Raw genomic sequence first — 22,062 nt, forward strand, 5'->3', positions numbered from 1 at the left:
CACATTTCCCTGGGGGCTCAGAGGGTAAAGGATCTGCCTGTAATGTGGGAGACCTGGGTTTGATCCCTGGGTTGGGAAGATCCCCTGGAGAAGAGAATGGCTACCCACTCCAGTATTCTTGCCTGGAGAATCCCATGGACAGAGGAGCCTGGCAGGCTACGGCCTGTGGGATTGCAAAAGAGTCAGACAAGACTGAGTGAGCAACACACATTTCCAAGTGGCCTTGTACCGTTTTCCTTCTGGTATTCGTTGCACACTCGTCCTTTCCCTACTGGGCTTCTACCTGACTCACAGCTCCACGCTGCACTGTGTCTGTAGGGAGATCCATCGGGTCGAGTTCATGTGCCCGCCGGGAGAGCTGTACCATGGTTCCACACGGGGACTGGCTCAGCTGTGCTCTGCGGGCTCAACCTGGTCTTATTTGATCTCCAATTCCTGAATAACAGGATTGTATTGGATTGTATCTTTGGGCCCATTGGATGGTTGGTCCCCACTCTGGGTTTTATTACAATGAGGTTGTGTTGCCTTTTTATCATCTCTTACTATACTTCCTGTTCCTTAACATTCCCACGCTTTATTAGTAGCATATGGGCTTCCCAGGTGGAGCTGGTAGTAAAGAACCTGCCTGCCAGTGCAGGAGACGGAGGAGACATGGGTTCAGTCTCTGAGTTGGGAAGATTCCCAGCAGAAGGAAAGGGCAACCCACTCCCTTATGCTTGCCTGGGAAATCCCATGGAAAGAAGAGCCTGGCAGGCTACAGTCCCTGGGGTTGGAAAGAGTCAGAACAACTCTTTGAAACAACTTAGTACGTTATTATTATTACTAATTTCTTTTGTTATATTGCTCAGGTTTTTCTTGCTTACTCTTTTATTTGAATTTTGAGACTTTTTTTTCCTATGAGTGGCTACCTCAAGGGTTAACGCACATATTATGCCCTATTTCTCTGCCAGCATTAATGCTATATCAATAACTGAGATGCTAGCCTGCTTAATTTTCTTCTACTTCCAACTCTCACATTATGTCTGAATAATGTGATCTTCTCGATCTTTATTTTGTGACTGTATCTTATTCATTATGTGCTTTGCAGTAATTATTTTGACTTTTGCATTCTGTTCCATAAGCGTGTTCATGATCTAGACATTCGCGTGTGATTTCCGGGTTTGGGGCCCTGCTGTCTTGCTTTTTGTACCATATCTTCTCTTACCTGTAATCCTCATTTTCATCCATTTCTTGTTCGTTTCACCTGAGCAGCATTTTCTGGGATGCTTTCCAAATCCTGGCGTCTGTGGACCTCTCTCTTAGTCACCTGACTGGCCTGAGAGAACACAGAACTCCGGGGTTACTCCTCTAGAGACCAAGTTGCCGTCCATAGCCTAGTTGCATTTAGAGCCCTGGGTGAGAGCTGAGATGTGGACTCTTCCTGCCATGTGGGTAGCCACGGAGGGCTCCCCCAACTGTCTTCATAATTCCTGGACCGTGAGCTTCTTGAGGCTGCCTTCCCTGGACCTCGACCAGCCCCGGCGCCAGTCGGGGGCCCACGGCCATCTGCCGCCTCTGCTGAAGTCGTGTGTTGCCTAGTGCTGGCCCCCCTTTCCCTCCTCAGCCTGTGGTCCTTGCCGAGCTTCTCTGCCCCCATGAGGCTCTCCTCTCTCTCCTCCTACCAGGTCTCCGGGCAGTAGAGAGACGACCCACTCGGGTCTCCTGAGCCATGTTCTCTGTCCTTTCCCATCTCCTCCTGCTCAGGGCTGTGGGCACAGGCTGGGGTTGGGGTGAGGGTGGTTCTGGTTTACTGGCCAAGGCCAGGACCACAGCTCCCTCCCCACAAGGCTGTCCTGTGCCCCTTTATCTGCTGCTGAGATCTGGCTCCTGTACAGCTCTCCAGGCCGTTAGAAACATCTCTGCAGCTCAGAATCCTGATTGTGGACAGAGTGACCTTACTCTTGTGGTGGTTCCAGCCCCATAAATTAGAGCTTGTGGTAGAAGTCCTGTGTAGTAACCTGTGACTGTCTGATGAAGCTGTCCCCAACAGGCAGGCATAGAAATGACCTCAGGGTACTAGAGTCAGAAGAGGGGGAGGGGCAGTTAAAGAAGAGGTGCCTCAATCACAAATGGTCCTTTGACAATGAGTCTTACCTGATGAGTCCATAAACCCAGCCAGGATATCCCATTCTACATACTTCTGAGAAAAGTAATGAAGTCTCATAATGGTGAAATAGCTTGTGTTAGACTCACTTTCCTTAAGAAAGTGATAATAAACTTTGAACAAATCAGCACACAGAACACCAATGTGTTTTGAGGCATTGAAGGACAACCTAAAAGCAGATAGAAGCTGCAGATGTTCAAGCTGGGGCACCCTCTAGTCTCTACCACGCAGGACACGTGCAACTCAAGCAAAAGTGTTGTGTGATCGGCTTGAGGAGTCAGAAGGTGGTGTTGGGCCCCCAGAGCTGCTGGAAATTAAGGAGGGAAGTCCAAGAACATAGGAGCCACAGACGGGGTGGCCCCAAGTCTTGTATAAATCTCCCTTGATCCTTGGTGCCACATGGAGGATATGTGAAGGAGTTTGGTGGGAAGTCACAGGTGGAAGAGTAGAGTAGAAAATTTAACTGCTGCCCACTCCAGAAGAGTCATAATTTAGAGCAGAAAGCCTGCCCAGTTACAGGGCCTTGGGAAAAACATTACACTTTCCATTGGAATCCCAGAAAGGTCACAACCAGGGAGCAAAGACTATATCCCAGGACTAAGAATTTCCTGTAAAACAAATGTCAAAATAGATTTATCTTAAGAATTTAAATGAAGTCTCCCCAAGTTCAAGGTGACTATTTAGTAAATTAGATTTTTATTAAAATTAAAATAATCTTCAGAGAAAGATAATAGATCCCAGAGTCTGAACAACATATTGTCAATATTATCCACTAAACAACAAAAACTACTAGACATGTGAAGAAACAAGAAAGTGTGAGCTATGAACAAAAGGCAAGCAATTAATATAAGGATATCCAATTTGCACTAAATGTTGAAATTAGCAGAAAAGCACTTAAAAATATTGTCAGTAACACATTGTTGATTATATTATATTAACACCATAGCTGTTAGTTTCTGCAAAAATTCCCCAGTCAATAATGTGTTATTGTTCAAGGCATTATGTGAAAATTGGTCAAAATGAATGAATAGGTGGAAGAAAGTTCAACAGGAAAAGGAGACTATGAAACCAGCCAAATAGACACTTTGATGCTGAGATGTGACGTCTAAGATGGAAAGTACTGGATAGGCTTAACGAAAGATTGGAGCTGTAAGAAGAAAACTAGGCAAACCTGAAGGCAAATTTTTAAAATGACCAAACTTATAGACAGAGAAAAAAAAAATACCAGTGCCTCAGAGACCTGTGGGATGTCATCAAGCAGTCTAAAAGACTTGTAGTTGGAGTTACAAAATAAAAGAAAGTAGGTAATGGGATAGACAGAATATATGAAAAAAAAAAAAAACCCCAACAAATTTGGCAAAAAACACAGATGTACAGATGCAAAATCAGTGAGGTTTAACCTGGATAAATGCAAAGAAAATGCAGCACAGTCAAACTGCTGAAGGCTAATGATAAGCAGGGACTCTTAAGTTCATGCACTCAGGAGAAAACAGTAAAAACCACGGCTGACTTCTTATCAGAAACAATGGAGGCCGGAAGACAATGGAACTGCATGTTTGAAGTATTGAATGAAAAGCCGTCAACCCCAAATTCCCTACCCATCAAATTAAGAGATAAGAACAATTCCTTCAAAGACATGATTTACCCACTTGACACTTAGAGACAAGAAAAAAATATGAATAGCCCTACATGTTTCAAGTGACAGAATGTGGTCCCCTGGAGAAGGGGATGGCAGACATTTCAATATCCTTCCCTTAAGAACCCCATGAACAGTGTGAAAAGGCAAAAAGATGAGAAACTGGAAGAGGAACTCCCCAGGTTGGTAGGTGCCCAATACGCTACTGGAGATAAGCTCAGTTCAGTTCAGTCGCTCAGTCATGTCCGACTCTTTGCGACCCCAGGAATCGCAGCACGCCAGGCCTCCCTGTCCATCACCATCTCCCGGAGTTCACTCAGACTCACGTCCATCGAGTCCGTGATGCCATCCAGCCATCTCATCCTCGGTCATCCCCTTCTCCTCCTGCCCCCAATCCCTCCCAGCATCAGAGTCTTTTCAGTGACTCAACTCTTCGCATGAGGTGGCCAAAGTACTGGAGCTTCAGCTTTAGCATCATTCCTTCCAAAGAAATCTCAGGGCTGATCTCCTTCAGAATGGACTGGTTGGATCTCCTTGCAGTCCAAGGGACTCTCAAGAGTCTTCCCCCAACACCACAGTTCAAAAGCATCAATTCATCGGCGCTCAGCCTTCTTCACAATCCAACTCTCACACCCATACATGACCACAGGAAAAACCATAGCCTTGACTAGACGGACCTTAGTCGGCAAAGTAATGTCTCTGCTTTTGAATATGCTATCTAGGTTGGTCATAACTTTTCTTCCAAAGAGTAAGCGCCTTTTAATTTCATGGCTGCAGGCACCATCTGCAGTGATTTCGGAGCCCCAAAAAATAAAGTCTGACACTGTTTCCACTGTTTCCCCATCTATTTCCCATGAAGTGATGGGACCGGATGCCATCTTTGTTTTCTGAATGTTGAGCTTTAGGCCAACTTTTTCGCTCTCTTCTTTCACTTTCATCAAGAGGCTTTATAGCTCCTCTTCACTTTCTGCCATAAGGGTGGTGTCATCTGCATATCTGAGGTTATTGATATTTTTCCCGGCAATCTTGATTCCAGCTTGTGTTTATTCCAGTCCTGCGTTTCTCATGATGTACTCTGCATATAAGTTAAATAAGTAGGGTGACAATATACAGCCTTGACGTACTCCTTTTCCTATTTGGAACCAGTCTGTTGTTCATTGGAGAAATAACTCCAGAAAGAATGAAGGGATGGAGCCAAAGCAAAAACAACACCCAGTTGTGGATGTGACTGGTGATGGAAGTAAAGTCTGATGCTGTAAAGAGCAATATTGCATAGGAACCTGGAATGTTAGATCCATGAATCAAAGCAAATTGGAGGTGATCAAACAGAAGATGGCAAGAGTGAATGTTGACATTCTAGGAATCAGCGAACTAAGATGGACTGGAATGGGTGAATTTAACTCAGATGACCATTATATCTACTATTTTGGGTAGGAATCCCTCAGAAGAAATGGAGTAGAACTTTTGTTCTATAGTAAAGAAGAGAGTCCAAAATGCAGTACTTGGATGCAATCTCAAAAATGACAGAATTATCTCCCTTCATTTCTAAGGCAAACCATACAATGTCATGGTGATCCAAGCCTATGCTCTGAGCAGCAATGCTGAAGAAGCTGAAGTTGAACGGTTCTATGAAGACCTACAAGACCTTTTAGAACTAACACCCAAAAAAGATTGTCATTTTCATTATAGGGGACTGGAATGAAAAAGTAGGAAGTCAAGAAACACCTGGAGTAACAGGCAAATTTGGTCTTGGAGCACAGAATGAAGCAGGACAAAGGCTAAGAGAGTTTTTCCAAGAGAACGTACTGGTCATAGCAAACACCCTCTTCCAACAACACAAGAGAAGACTCTACACATGGGCATCACCAGATGGTCAACACCGAAATCAGATTGATTATATTCTCTGCAGCCAAAGATGGAGAAGCTCTATACAGTCAACAAAAACAAGACCAGGAGCTGACTGTGGCTCAGATCATGAACTCCTTATTACCAAATTCAGACTTAAATTGAAGAAAGTAGGGAAAACCACTAGACCATTCAGGTAAATCAAATCCCTTATGGTTATACAGTGGAAGTGAGAAATAGATTTAAGGGCCTAGATCTGATAGATAGAGTGCCTGATGAACTATGGAATGAGATTCGTGACATTGTACAGGAGTCAGGGATCAAGACCATCCCCATGGAAAAGAAATGCAAGAAAGCAAAATGGCTGTCTGGGGAGGCCTTACAAATAGCTGTGAAAAAAAGAGAGGTGAAAAGCAAAGGAGAAAAGGAAAGATATAAGCATCTGAATGCAGAGTTCCAAAGAATAGCAAGAAGAGATAAGAAAGCCTTCCTCAGTGATCAGTGCAAAGAAACGGAGGAAAACAATAGAATGAGAAAGACAAGAGATCACTTCAAGAAAATTAGAGATACCAAGAGAACATTTCATGCAAAGATGGGCTCAATAAAGGACAGAAATGGTATGGCCCTAACAGAAGCAGAAGATATTAAGAAGAGGTGGCAAGAATACACAGAAGAACTGTACAAAAAAGATCTTCACGACCCAGATAATCATGATGGTGTGATCACTAATCTAGAGCCAGACATCTTGGAAAGTGAAGTCAAGTGGGCCTTAGAGAGCATCACTACAAACAAAGCTAGTGGAGGTGATGGAATTCCAGTTGAGCTGTTTCAAATCCTAAAAGGTGATGCTGTGAAAGTGCTGCCCTCAATATGCCAGCAAATTTGGAAAACTCAGCTGTGGCCACAGGACTGGAAAAGGTCAGTTTTCATTCCAATCCCAAAGAAAGGCAATGCCAAAGAATGCTCAAACTACCACACAATTGCACTCATCTCATATGCTAGTAAGTTCAATTCAGTCGCTCAGTCATGTCCGACTCTTTGCGACCCCAGGAATCGCAGCACGCCAGGCCTCCCTGTTCATCACCATCTCCCAGAGTTCACTCAGACTCACATCCATCAGTCCGTGATGCCATCCAGCCATCTCATCCTCGGTCATCCCCTTCTCCTCCTGCCCCCAATCCCTCCCAGCATCAGAGTCTTTTCCAATGAGTCAACTCTTCGCATGAGGTGGCCAAACTACTGGGGTTTCAGCTTTAGCATCATTCCTTCCAAAGAAATTCCCAGGGCTGATCTCCTTCAGAATGGACTGGTTGGATCTCCTTGCAGTCCAAGGGACTCTCAAGAGTCTTCTCCAACACCACAGTTCAAAAGCATCAGTTCTTCGGCGCTCAGCCTTCTTCACAATCCAACTCTCACATCCATACATGACCACAGGGAAAACCATAGCCTTGACTAGACGGACCTTAGTCGGCAAAGTAATGTCTCTGCTTTTGAATATACTATCTAGGTTGGTCATAACGTTTCTTCCAAGGAGTAAGCGTCTTTTAATTTCATGGCTGCAGGCACCATCTGCACTGATTTTGGAGCCCCCAAAAATCAAGTCTGACACTGTTTCCACTGTTTCCCCATCTATTTCCCATGAAGTGATGGGACTACATGCCATGATCTTTGTTTTCTGAATGTTGAGCTTTAAGCCAACTTTTTCACTCTCCTCTTTCACTTTCATCAAGAGGCTTTTTAGCTCCTCTTCACCTTCTGCCATAAGGGTGGTGTCATCTACATATCTGAGGTTATTGATATTTTTCCCGGCAATCTTGATTCCAGCTTGTGTTTCTGCCAGTCCAGCGTTTCTCATGATGTACTTTGCATGTAAGTTAAATAAGCAAGGTGACAATATACAGCCTTGACGTACTCCTTTTCCTATTTGGAACCAGTCTGTTGTTCCATGTCCAGTTCTAACTGTTGCTTCCTGACCTACATACATATTTCTCAAGAGGCAGGTCAGGTGCTCTGGTATTCCCATCTCTTTCAGAATTTTCCACAGTTGATTGTGATCCACACAGTCAAAGGCTTTGGCATAGTCAATAAAGCAGAAATAGATGTTTTTCTGGAACACTCTTGCTTTTTCCATGATCCAGCAGATGTTGGCAATTTGATCTCTGGTTCCTCTGCCTTTTCTAAAACCAGCTTGAACATCAGGGAATTCACTGTTCATGTATTGCTGAAGCCTGGCTTGGAGAATTTTGAGCATTACTTTACTAGCATGTGAGATGAGTGCAATTGTGCGGTAGTTTGAGCATTCTTTGGCGTTGCCTTTCTTTGGAATTGGAATGAAAACTGACCTTTTCCAGTCCTGTGGCCACTGCTGAGTTTTCCAAATTTGCTGGCATATTGAGTGCAGCACTTTCACAGCATCGTCTTTCAGGATTTGAAACAGCTCCACTGGAATTCCATCACCTGCACTAGCTTTATTCATAGTGATGCTTCCTAAGGCCCACTTGACTTCACATTCCAGGATGTCTGGCTCTAGATTAGTGATCACACCATCATGATTATCTGGGTCGTGAAGATCTTTTTTGTACAGTTCTTCTGTGTATTCTTGCCACCTCTTCTTAATATCTTCTGCTTCTGTTAGTTCCCTACCATTTCTGTCCTTTATTGAGCCCATCTTTGCATGAAATGTTCCCTTGGTATCTCTAATTTTCTTGAAGAGATCTCTAGTCTTTCCCATTCTGTTGTTTTCCTCTATTTCTTTGCACTGATCGCTGAAGAAGGCTTTCTTCTCTCTTCTTACTATTGTCTGGAACTCTGCATTCAGATGCTTATATCTTTCCTTTTCTCCTTTGCTTTTTGCCTCTGTTCTTTTCACAGCTATCTGTAAGGCCTCCCCAGACAGCCATTTTGCTTTTTTCATTTCTTTTCCATGGGGATGGTCTTGATCCCTGTCTCCTGTACAGTGTCATGAACCTCATTCCATAGTTCATCAGGCACTCTATCTATCAGATCTAGGCCCTTAAATCTATTTCTCACTTCCACTGTAAAATCATAAGGGATTTGATTTAGGTCATACCTGAATGGTCTAACAGTTTTCCCTACTTTCTTCAATTTGAGTAAAGTAATAAAGTAATGCTCAAAATTCTCCAAGCCAGGCTTCAGCAATACGTGAACCGTGAACTTCCAGATGTTCAAGCTGGTTTTAGAAAAGGCGGAGGAACCAGAGATCAATTTGCCAACATCCATTGGATCATCAAAAGAGTGAGAGAGTTCCAGAAAAACATCTATTTCTGCTTTATTGACTATGCCAAAGCCTTTGACTGTGTGGATCACAATAAACTGTGGAAAATTCTGAAAGAGATGGGAATACCAGACCACCGCAGGTCAGGAAGCAACAGTTAGAACTGGACATGGAACAACAGACTGGTTCCAAATTGGAAAAGGAGTACGTCAAGACTGTATATTGTCACCCTGCTTATTTAACTTATATGCAGAGTACATCATGAGAAACGCTGGGCTGGAAGAAGCACAAGCTGGAATTAAGATTGCCGGGAGAAATATCAATAACCTCAGATATGCAGATGACACCATCCTTATGGTAAAAAGTGAAGAACTAAAGAGCCTCTTGATGAAAGTGAAAGAGGAGAGTGAAAAAGTTGGCTTAAAGCTCAACATTCAGAAAACAAAGATCATGGCATCTAGTCCCATCACTTCATGGGAAATAGATGGGGAAACAGTGAAAACAGTGACAGAATTTATTTTGAGGGCTCCAAAATCACTGCAGATGGTGATTACAGCCATGAAATTAAAAGATGCTTGCTTCTTGGAATAAAAGTTATGACCAACCTAGACAGCATATTAAAAACCAGAGATATTACTTTGTCAACAAAGGTCGGTCTAATCAAGGCTATGGTTTTTCCAGTAGTCATGTATGGATGTGAGAGTTGGACTATGAAGAAGGCTGAGTGCAGAAGAATTGATGCTTTTGAACTGTGGTGTTGGAGAAGACTCTTGAGAGTCCCTTGGACTGTAAGGAGATCCAACCAGTCCATCCTAAAGGAGATCAGTCCTGGGTCCTAAAGGAGATCAGTCTTTGGTGTCCATTCGTGGGACTGATGCTGAGGCTAAAACTGCAATACTTCAGCCACCTGATGTGAAGAGCTGACTCACTGGAAAAGACTCTGATGCTGGGACGGATTGGGGGCAGGAGGAAAAGGGGATGACAGAGGATGAGATGGCTGGAACACATCACCAACTTGATGGGCATGAGTTTGAGTGAACATCGGGAGTTGGTGATGGACAGGGAGGCCTGGCATGCTGCAATTCATGGGGCGCAAAGAGTTGGAGACAACTGAGCGACTGAACTGAACTGAACTGATCCTCCTGAACACAAACGCACAATTACTTTTTAAAAATTACAGCGTCAAATGCAGGAACGTATAAAAAATATTAGGACGAAATGAGGTTTATCACAGGAATGCAAGTCAATTTCCCATTCGAAAGCAATCAGTGCAACTCAGGACATTAACAGATAAAAGGAAAAAATATATTTATCTTAATAGATGCAGAAAAAGCATTTGAGAACACTCAAATCCATGCATTATAAAAATTTTCACAACCTAATAGTGGGAGGAAAGTCTGCAATCTGATAAAAGAGATCTATGGAGACTTGCAACTCCACTACAAATTCTAATTCTTTTAGTAACTTTCATACTAATAGTGAAATATTGAGTGGTTCACCCTGACTATCTGGAATAGTTCAAAAATGTATGGTTTCACCAATTCTATGAAGACTGTACTGTGGGTCCTGGGCAGCACTGGAGGGCAGTCAAGGACAAAACAGTTATGAATATTGGAATGAAGGAAGTAAAACTGTCTCTAGTCACAAACATCACCATTGTTTACACGGGAAATCCTAAAAAAATTAACCACAAAAAAACCCTGTTCTAGATACAAATAAATTTGGAAGTTCATAGGATACAAAGCCAACATGAATAATCCATTGTATTTTCATATACTAGCAACAAATTCTTAGAAAAATAAAATTTAAAACTCTCACTACAATAGTAGTGTCAGTATATAACACAGAGGAATAAATTTAAGTACATTAAAATCTGTCTGCTGAAAACTATAAAACACAGCTGAGAGAAATTGAGGATGTAAATAAGCGCAGACACACACCCTGTTTAGGGATTGTAAGACATGCAATTGTTAAAATGTTAATTCTCTCCAAATTGATCCCTTCCCAGTCAAAACCTGGAGTCATTTACAGAAGCTGACTCAGTTCTGAAAGGACCATGAAAATGCAAGGAATCCCACACAGGCCCGTGCTCTTGAAAGATGACAAAGTTGGAGGAATCACACTAGTCACTTTCTCGACTAAACGTACAGGCGCCGTAATTGGGAGGGTGAGAATTCGGTGTAAGTACGGACATTTACATCAACAGAACAGAACACAACAATCATATATGAAATTAATTTTTCAAACTGAGATGAAATCCACATAACACAAGAGAGACCATTTTCCAAGTGTACAATTAAATGACATTTAGTGCTTTACAATGTTGGGGAACTACTGTGGTTAATTGATTTTCTAGGAGGTGCTGAGGCACTTCAGTCAGGAAAGAAGTTTCTCCACGAATGATTGAAACAAGTAGATAAACTGATGGAGAAAACTATCAATGCCAATCCACCCCTCTCACTGCACAAAAAAGCTCTGAGCTGCACCACAGACCCATGCATTGCATATAAGACTTAACCTGGAAAACTAGTAAAAGGAAACAGAGGAGATGAATTTCTTAGGGAGGACACAAAAGGCAATAAAGCCAAAGGAAGAACGGACCAATTAGTCTTCATTAAAATGATAAGCATCTGCTCATAAAAAGACACTGCTAAGGATGCACTCTGCAGACTGGAAGAAAAGATTCACTACATACAGCTAACAAAGGACTTTCGTCTTAAACATCTAACGATTCCTACTAGTCAATAATAAAAATCGGCACCATTAGACATCATTAGTCAGTAGGGACAGGTAATAAAAACCACAAGGAGATGGCGCTTCCCATGCACCAGGTGGCTGGAATTATAGACCAGCGACACCACCTACCAGGTGAGGATGGGAGCGGCTGGACCTCTCCAGTACTGCTGGGGGCACTGCAGAGCTGCACAGTCACTCTAGAAAACTGCTTGGCTGTTTCTTATAAAATTAAACAAACATCTGCTTTATGACCCAGAAATTCCATTTACTCAAGAGGAATGAAAATACATGTCCCTAAAAAAGATCATAAAAGAACATCTATAGTGGCTTTGTTGATAATAGCTAAGAACTGCAAAGAAAAACAAATCCTTGAATACCCTTCAACAGAAAATTGGACAGAAAGTCAGTGCTATCGGCACACAGCGGAATATTACTCGGCAATGAACACGGAGTATGCGTTCAAAACTTAAGAGAAAGAAGGGTACAGAATATCGCCTTCTGCGTAATACTACGCATGTTAGGTTCAAGAAGAGGCGAAGCTAATGAACGGTGTCCGAAACCCACAGGGGCTGCCTGTGGGGGTGGGGCCTGAGGGAACTTTCTGGAGCCTTGTCTTGAATGTGGTGGTGGACACGGGGTATGTCCAGTTACTGGCTCATCAGACTGTGCTCTGAACACGCATGCATTACGCCCTGTGTAAAAGTTACTTCCAGAAAAGTGAGGAAGATGAGGTCACCTGTGTCTATGGTGTCCTGCAACGTGAACCGGTCTCTCCGCGGTGTATGGAGGGTGCTTGCCACGCCGTCAGCTTACTCCTGGGTGCCAGCTTCCGAGGCTGGCGAGTGTGCCCATGTCTGTGTTTGCTGCAGTGCGTGTTGCCGGCCCCAGGACGGCTTTGGGGCCTGGAGTGGGAGCTGCCTCTCCCAGGGTCACGTTCATGGAGGCAGAAAATAACCCAGACTGCCCGGCCAGCTTTCTATTTACGGAAGTCTGGAGGCCCCTGACGCAAAGCGCCCTTCTCCTGTCTGCGACCTGACTTAGAAGGTGGAAGCTGCAGACCCCCCAGGACCACCCCTCCCGGTGGACCCGCGCAGGAGGGGCCTGCAGCCGCGGCCCGGTCGGGCTTCCATCAGATAAGCAGACAGAGCTCTCGCTGCAGAGCCCTCTGTGGGACCACGGCGACCCCCGCGTGGGTCTCCATGGGGCATCCCCAGCTGTAGCCCTGGGGCCGGCCGGGACGGTCCCGGCAGGAGGTGGCAGCCTCAGCTGCAGCCCCCAGAGACCTCAGTGGGGCCATCCGGTCACCTGGGGTCCTGGAGGGCCATGGGGACACGGCCGTGTCATCTGAGGAGGGCGGCTGGCTGGCGCCTGGGGCTGTTTAGCCTTCAGCAGGCTCGCCCAGCACCTGCAGAGGGCTCCTGCTGGTCGCAGAAGGCCGCGGAGCAAGAGGTGGGCCCAGGAGGCCGTCCTCCAAGTTCTCATTTCTGTGCTGACGTTCGTCACCTGCCCAGGGCTCGGGAGAGCCTGGGTGGCCTTGGGAGGCCCCCCAGATAATACTGGGTGACAGTGCCTGAGGAAGCTAGGACCCTACATGGGCCCCACAGGAAAAACATCTCAGGTCAAGAGGCTGGCTGGCAGGGGTCCTGGGGACTTTCTAGGGGCTGTTGACTCAGGCGCCTGGGCTCACAGGGTGGGGGAAGGGGCTCATTAAATCCCTCCCCCCACTCGCCCCTGGGGGGGTGCATGGAGCCCGAGGGTACAAAGCTGCCTCTGTGGCCGTGCCCGTGGGCGGCAGAGATAAGTCACAGCGGCTGCCTGTGCTGTGTTGTCAGAGAGCAAAAATAGACCGCAGCTCCGCTTCCCAGAAGGGCCCTGCATGGGCCTGGGCCAGGCTGCTGTCTGCCCTTGGCCTGGAGACCGCCGATGCCGGCCGTGTGGCCCAGAGTGCGAGCCGGCCAGCCCCCTGCCTCCGCCACCTGAGACTTGGTTTCATCGGGAGAGAAAAGGCTGGCCCGGCAAGTGGTTGCTGGGCCCCACGCCCCTCGCTGGTCCTCCTGGGGTCTCAGGCTATGAGAGCTGTGGGGACTTTGCAGGCCAGGCTCCCCACGGGTGCTGGGCAGCAGGGCCCTGGGACTGAGGGTCCAGGGCTGCAGGCTCAGGCTTGGGCTGACCTCAGCCAGCACTCAGCTGGCACTGGAGGTGACCTTGGGCACCAGCTGGGGGCAGTGGCAAAGGCTTGGCTCCTGCAACAAGGCAGGTGTCCCATCGCAGAAGCAGCCCGGACTCCCCTGGGCTGGCCTCTGCCCCATCCCTTCTTGCCCAGCCTGTCTGGGTTATTCAGTCTCCCGGCTGCTGGCCTTCCCCGCCCCCAACCTCCAGGCCACCGCGCACACACCGCAGGCTCGCGCTGTCCCTGACTGACCCAGAATCTCCCACCGAGCTCAGGACACAGACGACACACATCTCCTGCTACTGCCCAGGCCTGTCCGGCTTGGCCCGTGAGTACAGGCCAAGGACGGGGGCAAACCATGCAGGCCGCATCTGGCCCTCCAGCTCCCCTGGCACAGCTCTCCATCCGGTCCTCAAAGCCAGGAGGTAATGGGAGGTTCTCCTAGGCAGTGACTGCAGCCGGGTGCTCAGGGCTGGACCTGGAAGTGTCCACGGAGGACACCCGAGAGGCCGCCCGACACTGGCTGGTAAAGGCCCCAGTTCAGTGCCCAGAGCGCCCAGCTCAGGGCACTGCTCTCTCCAAGCCATGGGCCACCGCCAGGCCTTGGAGGGGCACCTGGGGATTCTGAGGCTCCTCCCCCATGGAGGGAAAGGAGAGGGAGTAGGGCCTGAAAGTAGGGTGCTCACGGTCCGTGAGGGGGAGCCAGTTGAAGGCCCAGGGAGCTTAGCTGGGAGCTGCTGGAGGCTTCCTTTCGGGACTGGCCATAGCAGGAGTGCCTCGCTGAGACGTGTAAGTGGTGCGTGTGCGTGCATGTGTGTGTGTGAGTGTGTAAGGGACAAAGAGAGTCTCAGCTAGCGTGAGCAGCCCTAGTTCCTGAGTTCAAAGGGAGACATTCCAGTGCGGGGGAGTTCTTCTGGAAGGCTTCCGGGAAAAGGCAGCCCAGGCAGGGGGAGCCAAGATGGGGATTCAACTAAGGTGGAAGTGTCACGACGCATCCCCCGAGACTCAGGACCGCATCAGAGTCAGGGGCTGGGGGGCACTGGTGGGCCGAGGCGGGGATCCTTTCCCAGCAGGAAACGGAGGACCAGATGGATGGACTGAGCCACCTGCCAGGGGCTGGGTCCAGGGGAGCTCTGGGACCCCAGAAGTTCAAAATACCAGTGTGTGTGTGAGTATGTAAGGGATGAAGAGAGTCTCAGTTCAAAATACCAGTGAAGCAGGAGGCTCTGAGTCTCAGCACTGTCCCTCCCAGCAGGCGGGGCTGCTCTATGCTCCTCACCCGGGACAGCCTGTGGGGATGGTCGGCGGCAGGTGGTCGGCCTGGAGGAGTGTATCTGGGAGGAGGCGGTGGGCTCCTTCCTGGCTTCCCCAGGGCTTCCTCCCAGGAGGGCAGCTGGAGTTTGAGGGGTTCCTGGGTTCTAGGCAGGCCTCTACTGGGTGGGGTGGGAGGTGGAGAGGGGTACACTAGGCTTCCTGGCCAAGGGGTGGTCGGGAGGAGCCAGATGGACTCTCTGGTGGAGGGACAGGAGACAGACCAGCTCCCTCCCAGGGCCACCACGCTGCGGCCATCCAATGCCCTGGGCCGAAGGGAATGGGGCTCCAGCCCTGTGGGGTGGCCAGTGGGGCGATGGCTGGACTGGGGTTTGTGGGCAGGCCAGTCTGGACTTCAGACTCCAGTCCCAGGTGGACGCTTGGTCACCCCGACGGTCACCTGGACAGGCTCGCTCGGCCGGGCTCTGGGACGAGGCTGGCAGCGGCCCCAGTGCAGGGCAGGGACACACAGGTGCTCGGCTCTGTCTGCTGGCAAGGGGGCTGTCCCACCCACCGCGGAAGCTCCCAGAGGAGCCTGATGCAGAGACAGGCATGGGAGCCAGGACGCCCGGAATGCTGCTTCCCCGTCATCCTGGGCCAGGAAATGAATGGAGGCCCCAGTGAACACAGGGGCTCTGACTGATCAGAAGCACCCCAGCCCCACCCCAGTGAGCACATCCTCCTGGTTTCGCCCACCGCCCCTCCCCCACCCTAGTCTGTTTATGGCCCATTTATCTTCTGCAGCACATTTCAGAGGTAGATGTAAAGAAAATTCTGATCTTTTAAAATAGATTTCACAGGGGAGTGGAGAAACGGGAGGGGAGGGGTGAGTTTAATGTACTTTGGCTTCTAAAATAGGTCAGCGGGAGTCTCGGGTGTCCACGGGGGCTGGCCACGTCACCAGCCCCCAGGACAGCCACTGCCCCTCAGCCCACATGCTATTCCCAGGCTGGCTCTCAGACCTGAGGGCTGTGTGGTGGAGTGGTATTTGTGGTTGGGTGTGTGTGTGGCGGGGCGAGAAGTGTGAGACAGAGCTGGATGGATGTGGGAACCCGGTCAGCCTGGGACCAGTGTTGGCCCATCAGGCAGCAAGGCGGGCACTGCCCTGAAATGCTGCCCTGGTGCGGATGGAGGTGGCCAGGCAGGGTCTGCTCGGCATCTTAGGCCAGACCCCCCATGCCAGGGTAGCCGAGCTGACCCTTGCACACGTGCAGCACTTTCCTGGACCTGAGGGCCTCCTGAAGAAAATGTCCAGTGGAAGCTGTGACCTGTTCCCAGGTTCAGTACACGCAGACCGACTTAAACCGTGCTGCTCCGTGGAGTCATCCGGGGCAGTGGTCAGGCCCGATCACTGTGGCAGTGCCTTGTGGGGAATCACGTTCAGGCAGATGACTCTTCCTTCCGGAAGGTGCACCCACCTGTTGTGGTCCCTGGCCACGACCTGCTCCCTGTAGCCCAGGGACCCCAAGCGGACACTGCAGGGCATGGTGCAGCCCTCCCAAGCACCAGTGCCCTGGCAGAGGGGTTGTCTTAGGCTGGGGGTACTTCGCTTCACTGTGCTGTCCACCACTAGGTGGCCAGGGAGCCAGCTACCTGCTCCAAGTCTGGCTTACGTGAGAGGCTGGTGGCCTGCTGGTCAGGCCTCCCTGGTACGCAAGCCTGCTCAAAGAAACAGGATGGGATGGGGAGGGAGGTGGGAGGGAGGTCCGTGAGGGAGGGGCAAATGTGGACCTCTGGCTGATTCATGTTGATGCTTGACAGAAACCAACACTGTAAAGCAATTAACCTTCAATTAAAAATAGAAAAATTTAAAATGCAAAAAACCCTAAATTCTAAACATAGAGATGAGAATACCAGTATTTTTAAAGAAAAAAAGAGAAAGAAATAGGACGCCTGACTGGAGCACAGAATGGGAATTCGTAAGGGGTGGCTGAGCTTCAGGCATAGCTGGATCCAGGATGTTAGACAAGGCTATTGGAACCACCTCCTCTGCCTCCCTGTTGTTTTCCCTTGTGAAGCATTACTCTCAAGTAGACTGTTTCTCCAGCTGAACAAAGATGGCCATGTTAACACCAGGCATAAAATAACTTTTTTTCAATAAAATTCTAAACCCCCTACAGGACTCAGGGTGGTGGCCTGCGTCATGTGACCATCCCTAGCTAGTCAGGGTCTCAGAGGCTGGGTGATGCTGATTGGCTAGCCTGGGTCATGTGCTTATCCCTAGCTAGTCAGGGTCTCAGAGGCTGGGTGATGCTGATTGGCTAGCCTGGGTCATGTGCTTATCCCTAGCTAGTCAGGGTCTCAGAGGTTGGGTGATGCTGATTGGCTGGCCTGGGTCATGTGACCATCCCTAGCTAGTCAGGGTCTCAGAGGCTGGGTGATGCTGATTGGCTGGCCTGGGTCATGTGTGCAGTGTCACACTTACACTCCCACCAGGATCACTGGACTGGGGAGAGGGTCATTTTCAGAGGAAATCTGGGGAACAAAGGGAGGTCCTGCAGACCCCACACATGCCTCCTACATGTGATCATTCCAGGGGTGGCCAGTGAGGGCTCCCATGTAGAAGTATTTACAAGGGTAAAAGCCTGCTCAGAGGCCTTGGGTCTCCACCTGCCAGCCTCTTCCCCTTTGGCGCAAAACACTGTGGCTGCTAGGACCTGCGTCTCAGAAAACCCTAGGAAACTTCAAAGGGGCCTGTCCACCTCACCAGCTTTGATCTCAAGGGGACTAGCTAAGAAGCATGATCAAAAGGAACATGGACGGTTCCAGGTATGCGCAGACACCCCCTCTGGGAGCAAACCAAGGCTCTTTCATCCAGGCTGCAGGAGTTGCCGTCTAAAGAGACTTAAATAGCCTTAAAAGCATTTTTCTTTTTATGTGAGAAATGAGCAACAAAACATGCTCCTGCCTTGCTCACCTGGACGTCGTAAGGACGAGAAGTGGAGGCTGTCACGGAGCCAGGCTGGGGTCTGTGGATACAAGAATAATATGAAGACGGTGCTGATCCTGGGGCATCAGGACCACAGGTGCTGTGTGTCTTTGCAAGTTGCTGCCCCTCTCTGGGCCCCAGTTTGAGCTTTTATAATAATAACTGCCATCACCCTCTCCTACTGCACAGTGACATCACATGCTTGGCATTCTGGGCCAGATGGTCTTGGCAGATCCTTTCCAGATCAATATTTTATGGATCTAAGTTCCAGGAGCAAGATGATCACTCAGATGAGATAGAATTAACACTTTAAAATCATTTCTAAAAGCCAGCTGTCCAGATTCCAGACTCTGGTCTGGGAGCAGAGAAAAGGATGCTTCTTGAACAGGGAAAAAAAAGTCATGAGCCCCAGTGAGGATGGCAGGTGGGTTGCTGGGTCTTGAGTGACCTCAGCGGGCTTTCTTGGTGGCTTAGACGGTCAAGAATCTGCCTGCAGTATGGGAGACCTGGGTTTGATCCCTGGGTTGGGAAGATTCCCCTGGAGGAGAGCATGGCTACCCACTCCAGTATTCTTGCCTGGAGGACTCCATGGACAGAGGAGCCGGGTGGGCTACGGTCTGTGGGCTCGCAAAGTGTCAGACACGACTGAGTGACTTTCACTTTCACTTTGGTGAGTGGTCACCAGGTGGGAAGAGAGACGGGGCAGCAAACCAAGATCCTTTAAGGATCCTGACCTTGAGGACTGGGGGAGGGGCGAAGACATCCGTGGGGAACGCAGGTTGGGGGCGGCACTGACAACGAGACCCCCGGGGCAGTGGAAACGCCAAGGGCCGGGGAGCCGGGAAAGGTTGGGGTGAGGGCACGGGATGAGGCTGTGACGGGGTGGGGGCGGCCTTGTCGGGAGCACAGAGCCTCTTCCGCCTCCTGAGGGGGAGGTGATGCAGGCGCAGCTGGGCCTTGATCATCTTGGCAAGTGGGGGTTGAGGCTGCGTGATGAGGGGAGGCGTGGTGGGTTTCTGAGCACCGCTGAGGGGAGGGACAGTGGGTCTGCCGGTACCAGGGTGTGCAGGGCACGGAGACGGCGTGAGGAAGCAGACCCGCCACTTATGGTGGAGACTGGCTGCTGGGAGTTGGGGTCGAGGACCACACAGGCCCTCTGAAGCTGCGCATGCTCCCTGCGGGTGCTCCCAAACATGCTTCTGGGGGCCTGCCTGACATCCAGGGGCTAAGACCTCGCCTTCCTATGCAGGGGGTATGGGTTCCACCCTTGGTCAGGGAGCTGAGATCCCACATGCCTGGAGGCCAGAAAACAACAACATTAACAAAAGTGGTGATATTGTAGCAAATTCAATAAAGACCTTAAAAAACAAACAAAGCCCCCATACTTCAGTTTCCAAGTCTTCCTCACAGTGGGGATGATGCAGCCTTCCCACATCAGGGCAGCTCGCTCTCCACGACTGCCAGAGTTGGAAGCAACCTCCTCACTCCTTCCAGACGGTACATGACTGCCCCGGGCCCCTCTTTCAGAATGTGCTGTGAATCACTCTGGACTTAGGAGTCTGAATTCTGGGGAAATTTACTAGCGTGTGGGAGAAACACAGGTTCGAATAAAAGGAGAAATTAGATTTCCTTTGCAGTTTGGAGGGTAAGCTCAGTAATCACCAAGAGACAATGAGAAAAGCTGACCTCATCAGGAGAGCCGGTGTGGGGCAGAAAATTAGATCAGATACAGTTATGGGGCGATCAGAACACAGATTTCATTCTCCTTGTCTTTCATCACAGAGGGGAAAGCACTCAAAGGGCTTTAAATTAAAATCAATTCCTGTTAAGTCTTCGGCTAATTTGGTTTGCAATCTCTTTCAGCCTGGATGGAGGTGCAGGAAAGAGAGGCCATCTTAGTTCGTGACCTGGACATGTCCTTGGAAGCAACCTTGTCCCACCTCCCTCAGTGTGTGTGTGTGTGTGTGGGGGGTGTGTGCGGTGCGGCTTTACTGGGAAGGACCTGTCACCTCTGCCTAGGGCAGCCCGGGACCCTTGTGTGCCTTCCAGGCCCTGGTTGCCTGGGCAGCGTCTGCTCCCACCCAGCTGATGCAAACTCTTTGTGTGAATTCTGCCTCTTAGTGGATGCCCACTAACGGACAGGTGACCTGTCTGGTCTGTCCAGCATCCTCTGAGGGAGCGTAAGGAAGCAGAAGCCCAGAGGAGGACAGTGACTTGAGGTGAGTAACACAGCTTAGGGGTGGAACCCCAGGGACCCATGCCAAGTGACCTTATTTGGTATTTACAGATGCAGCTGATTCAAGGATCTCAAGATGTAACTAGCCTGGATTAGGCGGGGCCCTGAATCCCGTGGCTGGTGTCCTTAGGAGAAAGGGGAGGGAGATCTGAGACAAGGGCACACAGGGGAGGGGCCGTGGGAGACTGGAGGGATGCAGCCGCGCGCCAGGGAAACCAGGAGCCGCCAGACGCTGGAGAAGCAGGAAGGACCCTCCCCTAGAGCCTCCAGAGACAGTATGGCCTGCCGATACCTGAACTCCAGCTCCAGCCTCCAGAACTGTCATTTAATCCCCCCAGTTTGTGGTCATTTGTTACGGCAGCCCCAGGTCACGGATGCAGGTCCTGCGACCACAGACTTGTTTCCATGGAGACAGCCAGTCTCAGGGCTCCTGACAGGCGCTGCCAATAGTAGGAGCTTCCGCAGGCCCCGATGGCCGTCCCAGGTGGGAGGGGCAAGGTTGGCAGGTGTGCGCTGCTCCCTGATGGACACCCCCAACCTGTCAGGTGGCTTCCGCATGGGTTCCTCGACACCCCACCCCACCCCCGATGGCTGCTCACCCGTGGACGGGGGCCCCTCCTGGAACCGAACCCTGGTGCTGGAGAAGTGAAAGTGTGGGGAACTCGGCGCTGGGCCCTCACACCTGATCCTTGGCCGTGGCTGGCCCCGCGACTCCTGCCTCTGCTCCTGCCGAACCCAGTCTCCCTGTGACCTCAGGTCACCTCCGTCCATCAGCATCAGACCCGAGTGGGTCCCCACCGTGAGCCTCTGCAGCACAGCCCTGGTTCTCGCTTCCTCCCAGCGTCCATCTCACTCAGGGCTCATCCAGCCTGCCCCTCGCAGTGTCTCCCATCCAGGCCGCCGCCGGCGGGGCCAGACTCATGCACTTCCGTGGGTCCCTCCTGGACCCAAGCCCAGTTCTGGGGCGTGGGAACGAGGCACCGCCACAGGGCGCGTCTGGGCACGGTGTGGGCCTGGGGTCAGAAGGAGCTGTGGGGCCTCGGTCAAGACCACTGAGAACGCCCAGACGGTGGCAGCAGCGGGGGTCCTCCCGGGGGCAGCCAAGCAACCACACAGGAGACGAGCCGTGGACGCTCAGCTGCAGGGGGACCTTCTGCCTCGCACTGGGGCCCGACTCGGGGCCTCCCTCCCAGCCCGCATCCTGGCAGAGCCCCCCCGGCACCCCGCCCACCTTCTTGGGACGCTTTCATTTCTTATACATCCTGAACAGAAGTGTGAACTCACACCACTCGGGTCACTGACTCACCCAAGTGCTGTTAGCTGCTAATTAATCAAATCTTTGATGAGCTGTATTTCTTACCTTAATTAAAATAATGATGATTAATGGAGTGGGGGGCATCTAGCTCTGCAGTTATCCCGGACAGTTCTACGGAGCTCACGCCCAGTTCTGGGGCAAGCCCAGGCTGAGTGGGCAGTCAGGGTCCAGCTGACCTAGAATTTCTGGTCACCCACTGCTCACTGCTCCCAGAGCCATCCCACCATCCTGGGGCGGGGGTGGGGGGGGGCTGGATCCAGGCTGGGGGTAGAGGACAGGGCTGCTGCCTCCTGTCCTTGAGCTAATTCCGTCAGCTCAGCAGCTTCTGCCTTTAAACCAGCAGGAGATTCGGGGGTGGGAGGGGCTGTGGGCAGGGAGGGTGGCAGTGCCGCTCACGTGTGGCCCCGTGGGCCTGGTCTCAGCCCCCCTGAATGGCCAGCAGCACCGCTGTCCCCGCTGAACCCCGGGCCTTCACTGTGTGCTGGCGCTCTTCTTCAGGCACCGGG

The 22,062-nt window shown here is 50.2% G+C and overlaps 1 long non-coding RNA gene across 1 annotated transcript; it reads left to right on the forward strand.

Moving 5' to 3' along the window:
• Window positions 1-17,000: 17,000 nt before the first annotated feature.
• Window positions 17,001-21,625, forward strand: LOC138447593 (uncharacterized). The gene is made up of 2 exons (XR_011246788.1): window positions 17,001-18,429; window positions 19,869-21,625. It is a non-coding gene; the product is annotated as an uncharacterized lncRNA (long non-coding RNA).
• The last annotated feature ends 437 nt before the right edge of the window (window positions 21,626-22,062 follow it).

Source organism: Ovis canadensis, chromosome 1 (assembly GCF_042477335.2).
Source record: "Ovis canadensis isolate MfBH-ARS-UI-01 breed Bighorn chromosome 1, ARS-UI_OviCan_v2, whole genome shotgun sequence".
Lineage (NCBI taxonomy): Eukaryota > Metazoa > Chordata > Mammalia > Artiodactyla > Bovidae > Ovis > Ovis canadensis.